Source organism: Dryobates pubescens, chromosome 16 (genome assembly GCF_014839835.1).
Source record: "Dryobates pubescens isolate bDryPub1 chromosome 16, bDryPub1.pri, whole genome shotgun sequence".
NCBI lineage: Eukaryota > Metazoa > Chordata > Aves > Piciformes > Picidae > Dryobates > Dryobates pubescens.
In genome coordinates this window covers 8,557,325-8,563,497 of record NC_071627.1, presented here as the reverse complement: position 1 = coordinate 8,563,497, position 6,173 = coordinate 8,557,325, and the positions used below count along the sequence as shown (strand labels likewise).

Genomic DNA, 6,173 nt, shown 5'->3' with positions numbered 1-6,173 from the left:
GGAAGGGCAGTCGGGGCGGGGACGGATGGAGCCGAGTGCGGGAGCGGGCGCAGCCGCGGGAGTCTGCGGCCAGAGGGGAGCCGGGAACCGTAGGCAGTCGCCGCACGGCGCGGAGCGCTGCGGTTCCGGGGGAGGCGAGCCGAGGCAGAGCCGGACCGGGGAGTGACCATGAATACAGACTTGACAAAGGCCGGCGGCTCGCTGAGAAAGAGCTGCTGGGAGAGCTGCCCAGCCTTCGGATCTCCGGAGGCCGTAGGTGGGCACTTCCCTTGTTAGGCTGTTAACGTTCTTCAGGGTGAAATCTTGTTTTGCTTGGCTTATGCGGCACATCTTTGAGAACTAATAGGTTTCAGACTTTTGGCAAAAGTTTTTGGTGACTACAGGGCATCAGGTATCCACAGACTGCTGCCTTGCTTTATGTTCCATGGCTCTTGACAAACTGGGAACCACAGCGGAAGGGAATTTCAGAATGTGATGAGTTAACGGATGAGGTTTCCTGTAAAGTGATTCTGATTATTTGTTGGTTGTTGTTGTTGTTCGTGGGTTAGGGGTTTCTTTTATGTGTGTGTGTGTTTTGGGTTGGTGGGGTGTTTTTTTTTGGGGGGGGGGGAGGGGTTGTGGTTTTGTTTGGTTGGTTTTTTGGTGGTGGTGTGTGTTTGTTTTACTTCTGGTATGTCTTTAATGTATGCTACTTTCTACTCTCAACTAAAGAACTGGAAAGCTGTTGCTTCTCGGTTGTAGCACACTCTAAAAGGACAAGTAGCTGAATTCCATTGTTATTAGAACGGTCTGTTGTAGCTACATATAAGCATACTCAAACCTTTACAATGTGAGTAATTGAGTTTTGATCTGTTTTCGTTTTACTCTTTAAAGATTTACACTTCACTTTCCACTTCGTTGACTGAGCAAGCAAGATGTGCAGCAGCAGGAGGACCATGACTGCTGTGGTGACTCCAGCCTGGATGCTGTTATGGTGCAGCCTCACAGGGTGATCTCCTTTTGCTTGGCTTATGTGGGATCCAAATAGGTTTTTTTCCCTCTGTCTGTCAGAAGGGAAAGGTTGAAAAGTAAATTGTTCAGTTAAAGCTTTTACCGTGTTGCTGGAGTTTCTGTCAAATCTAGACTCCAGTGGAACAGTTACCTAAGCAGAAAGCCTTTAATGAAAATAATGTAGATGGTAAAAATGTTTCATGTTTTCATTGTGAAATCCTTCTGTTTGTTCCTTGACATTGTAAGATTCTGACAGGTACTGTATTCCTTTTGTACAGGTAGATGGTGAAGCTGTGCTCAACACCTCGGAATGCCACAACTGGGTTACAGAGGGCGTGTTCCTCACAGTTTTCTCTCTGTTTCTAGCAGGACAAAGGTACAGGCTTTTTCTCTGTAGTTTGGTAACATTGATACAGCTAGTGCTGAGACTAAATAATCCTTTGCTGCTAAACCCTGATTTTTCTTATACATACTTCACAGGGTTGCTCAGATACTTAGAACACCCTGCTAAAATGCATAGATGTCATCTTAAGGGTAAGATCCCCATGTCTGCCTAAGATTCCCAGGACTCTTACTAGAACTACCTGACAAACAATTTTTGCCTCTCTTTTTACCCAGTGCTCCAACAAGGACTTGTACTGACAGAGGTTCAGAAAGCTAAAACAATCAAATGGTGTAATTTATTAGAGCAACAGATACAACAGTTTCATGATTGCCAGTGATAGATGCAAGGTGATCTCAGGGTAATAAATCCCAGAGACCATCTGACACAGTCGGAGACACAAATCTTTGCAACAGCTCTCGTATAGAATAGAAATGCAGCAAAAGCTCAGCTGTGTATTGAAGACACAAATTTTACCAAGAAGAGTGTCCCTGGCTTGGGTGGAAGAAAGCACAGCCTGTCAGCCATCCCCATCTCTGTCTTTTCTTCCATGATGCCACATGGGGGCGGTGGTGATGCAGGAGAGGAGCAGGTGAGTGAGGGATGGGGCAGCCCTGCAAAAAGAGGGTGCTTGCAGCCCTGGATGCAAGCCTGAATACACTTAAGTGCCTGAAAATTCTTGGGAGGGGATTAAAAAAATTATTGAAAACTGTAAGTATTAGTATGAGGTTTTCCAATAGAGAAAAGTCTCTCGTTTTTATCTAGATATTGAAGAATTGTATTAATTTATATGTAAGAAAAAAGATTTTTAAATGATCCCCCTGTATCTTCTCAAATACATAAAGACTTTTAAAAATATATTAAAAAATCCAAAGTAAATCCACATAGAGTTTTAAAATGTAAACATAACTTGTGTATATATAAATTAAACATAGTAGATTTTCCTTTGTGTGTGTTTTTGTTGTTGTTGTTGTAATTTCAATAGAACAAGCTCTGAACAGAGCCTGCTGAGCTGCTCCCCCCACACCGGGGAGTGTTCAGGGCTGCCGCCCGGTGTTCAATTGCCGGCACTGCAGTACTGCAGCGGCGTGTGCCGCCGCGTCAGTGCTCGGTGCAGTTGCCTCGCCTCTAAATGCCCTGAATGCTTGTAATACCTAAAAATTCTTGGGGAGGGTGTGGGGGAGAAGAGATGGGGAGAAGGTGGAGGAGGAGATTAAAAATATTTAAATTTGTACGTATTAATGTGAGGTGCCCTCCAGCCATGTCATTAGTTCAGTTAGAACTTGAGCAGCTCTGATTTTGAACAAGCTGTATGCATCTTCTTTTTAGCTGTGGTGAGGTGTACCACCTTAGGAAAGGCAAGCAAGCTTTGGAGATGTACAGCAGTTTGGCTGAGAAAAGAGTGGTAGCTGATTCCCCCTATTCAGCACACCATGTCTTCTGCAGGGTCTCTGACACAGAACCTACAGTGGGCCAAAGCTCACGGTGCAGTACAGCCTCATTCTAAATGATCCTACTGGCATGCTGGGAAGGGTAAGAGGACACACTTCCTTAGTAATCTCTAGTCTATGGGTTGTGATATTGAATGGAAATAAAAGAAATCCAGGTTGTTGTCAGGATTTTCAGGAGTGTGTTCAGATCTTGGAGATTTTGTGTTGTGGGTTTCCCTCTGCATTGGACTGTAGCAAACAAGGTGGCATGTAGAATTCACCACAACCAGTATGTTTAAGGGTGCACAAGATTGCTGTAGGGGAGACTTGTATTATAGCTGCCTCCTGGGATCATCTCCCAGCGCTCTCTGTGTGTCTAACAGTGACACTCCTAAAATGTTAATCTGAAGCTGAAGTCATCACCTGAAAACAGCCAGGTGAGCTACATGGTAGAGGAGCATGAAGCAAAGGAGTTTTCAGTGTGTACAGCTAAGGAAACTAAAATCAAAATGAGGTCACCTCCAGGCTCTCTAGATATCTTCTAAGAAGAGCAGTGGAATTTAAGACCTTTTTCACCTAAACATTTTAAAGTTTCATTGTCCGATTGGGCAGAGGGTCAGGGTTGGCATTTTGAAGACAGGTAGTCATGTAAGCAGACTCTGCCACAGATGTAGTTTTTATTTGTGGAATTGAGCCTTTAATTCTTCTTTATTAAACAATTGAAATGGAAGGGAAAAAAATCTGACAGTGCAAGGGAATTTTAGCGTATGCTGGGTTAAAGGATGAAGCTGTTTTCCCAGTAAGAATGTGTGAGATGTGGTTTGTTTTGTGTGGTGGGATTTTTTGTTTGTTTTGTGTTTGTGTTGGTTTTGTTTGTTTGTTTTTTACTTCTGGAATATATTTATGTACATTCCTTTCTACTTTCAGCTGAAGAACTGGAAAGGTGTTGCTTCTCATTTTTAGCACACTCTTAAAGACAAGTAACTGAATTTCATTGCTGTTGAAAGGGTCTGGTTTAGCTGCAGGAAGGTGTGGCCCAGAGAGCCATGTGTGTTGCAAGTTACTTACTGTTAGCAACTCAAAACCACATGGTTTGCTGCCTCTCTTCTCTCTGCCCCGTTTCTCCCATGCCCATTTGCTGGGTAACACCTCTCAGGATAGCAACTGGTGGATGCTGCGGAATGCTGTGAGCAGAGCTCCCCATCCAGATGTTTTGAAGAGCTGTTGAGTGCTTGTTCTTGCTGCCAGCTCTCCAGCAAGGTGAACAGCTTTGCTGTAAGCACTGGATCACAGCATCAATAATGGATTTTTTTTTTAGTTCCTATTGAGATCTTGGCAATCCAATCCCTGGCAGCCTGGAAAAGTCTCAGCAGTGAGGTAGAAGATCTCTTGTCTTGGAAATGTTTATGGTCTGAAGGCATACATTTGATTAATGTCACTGTTATTTCAGCTGAAAGAAGGAATGTTATGAAATGACACCCGGTCTGCTGCTTTGGTCAGGACTCTTACGAATTCATAGAGACTTTTAAGATTAAATCCAAATGTTAACCCAGCACTGTCAGATCACCACTAAACCATGTCTCAGCACCACCTCTACACAGCTTTGAAACCCCTCCAGGGATAGGGAATCCACCACTTCCAGGTCTGAACTCTTTCAGGAAGGAAATTTTTTCCTAATATCCAATCTAAAGTCCTCTAAATGACTTAGTTATGCAACTTTTGCAGTGGAATAATCTCTCTTTTTTTCAGTTACAGAGCCAGGATTAGAACCATCCTTAAGAACCAGTGCCATCCTTACAGCCACTGCAATCTTTCTGCCTACTTTCACCCATCTCCCCTAGCTATCCCCCAGCAGCATTATTCTGAAACTCAAACAAATAATTTTGTTGAAAGAAATGACACGTGGTGTCTGTTGGGAGAAGTGGTTGTCTCCCTGGCAGTAAATTGCACTGGAGTAAATTAGAGAGGCATTTTATGACTTCAAAATTGATCATTTTTTAAAATAAATGTTAATATATTCAAAGGAAATTTTGTCATTAACTGTGCTAGCCAATGCAAGCATTAAGGCAAAGAGTCAATTAAGACATATTTTTGTGATCATATAATTTGGAATGGCTGTGTATTCTTTCTAACTCACTTATTTTTTATTGCTGTGACTCTATTACAGACAGCCATAAAATGCTGTCTATGCCTATTCATTCTGTTGCCCCTTGTTTAAAATACAGTTCTTCACATTTCCCTTTAAGCTGACAACATGTCAAACTCTGCAGGTAATAAGAGATGTAATAGGAAAACCCCCTTTAACTTCTGGCTTTCTCAGTGCAGTTGCTAATTGTACTTGGAGAATTTGGTGAAATATCTTTGGAATGTTTGGTCTGATCCACCAAATAATTCCTCTGGATTCACATCAGTCTGATCAGTTGCCTGATATCTGGTCCCGTTCCAATTCCTTGAGCCCAGAATAGTCTATGGGAAGTTTCGATTGGTAGGCAGCAAAATTAAAAGCTGGATAGAAGTTGACATTGGTGTTACAGGTCACAGCATGGATCAATTTATATTCTTAGCTTGGTTTCTTAAAGAAATGACCCTTATGTTATCAGGCTGCCAATGTACATGCTAGCATGAGGGTGTGTCCCTTCTTCCTGCAACTGCTAAGCCTACTAGCATATTTTAACCTTATTTCCCAATAGCAGAGACTTTGAAGTGATGATACAAATTTAGTGGCAGCAGACAGCAGAGAAAATCCTTTTCAGAGCTTTAGACTATGGGAAAGGTTGAAATGTTATCTCAATTCTTTGCTAAGCTCCAGTGTCCTGGCTTGAGATAGACCACAGCTAATTCTGGTCAGGGATGTCACTTCTCAGCTCAGTCTCTGCTCAGTGAGACACATTCTGAAGTTCAGGGCATCTTTGCACAGCCAGTGACTCCTTTTACCCATGAGGATGCTAATGGGGAGAGTTCCTGGCCAGGGCTAGGCTACAGAAAGACTCTGCCTCAGACTTGAGCCTGTGCAGACCAAGGGTACGGCCACAGCTTGCACCCTGCCTTTTGACGGGCAGGAAATCAGAGGTGGCACCTGTGAGGAGTAGCAGATAGGAGAGGTGACGCTCAACTGCCTAACAAGGGATTCTATCCCACAGATGGCATCTCCAGGTGAAAGCTGAGGGATCACCCAGGTCAAGCCTCTTTTTCACTGGCTGGTGTCCCAGGAGGACTCAGTCTCTTCAGCCTTTGATCCTGAATCCAGTTCCAGAACCACCTCCTGAATCCATTTCCCATCTGCTGATGAGTTCAGTCTGGGACTTCTGCAGTGCCTGCCCCCAGCATCAGTGGTGACAATGGTGACATCGTTGCTATCAGGGGTTGAGTTG

General features: G+C 43.6%; 1 long non-coding RNA gene across 1 annotated transcript; it reads left to right on the top strand.

Moving 5' to 3' along the window:
- The first annotated feature begins 723 nt into the window (after positions 1 to 723).
- On the top strand, positions 724 to 1,714 carry LOC128897931 (uncharacterized). The gene is made up of 3 exons (XR_008462644.1): positions 724 to 988; positions 1,269 to 1,366; positions 1,471 to 1,714. It is a non-coding gene; the product is annotated as an uncharacterized LOC128897931 (long non-coding RNA).
- The last annotated feature ends 4,459 nt before the right edge of the window (positions 1,715 to 6,173 follow it).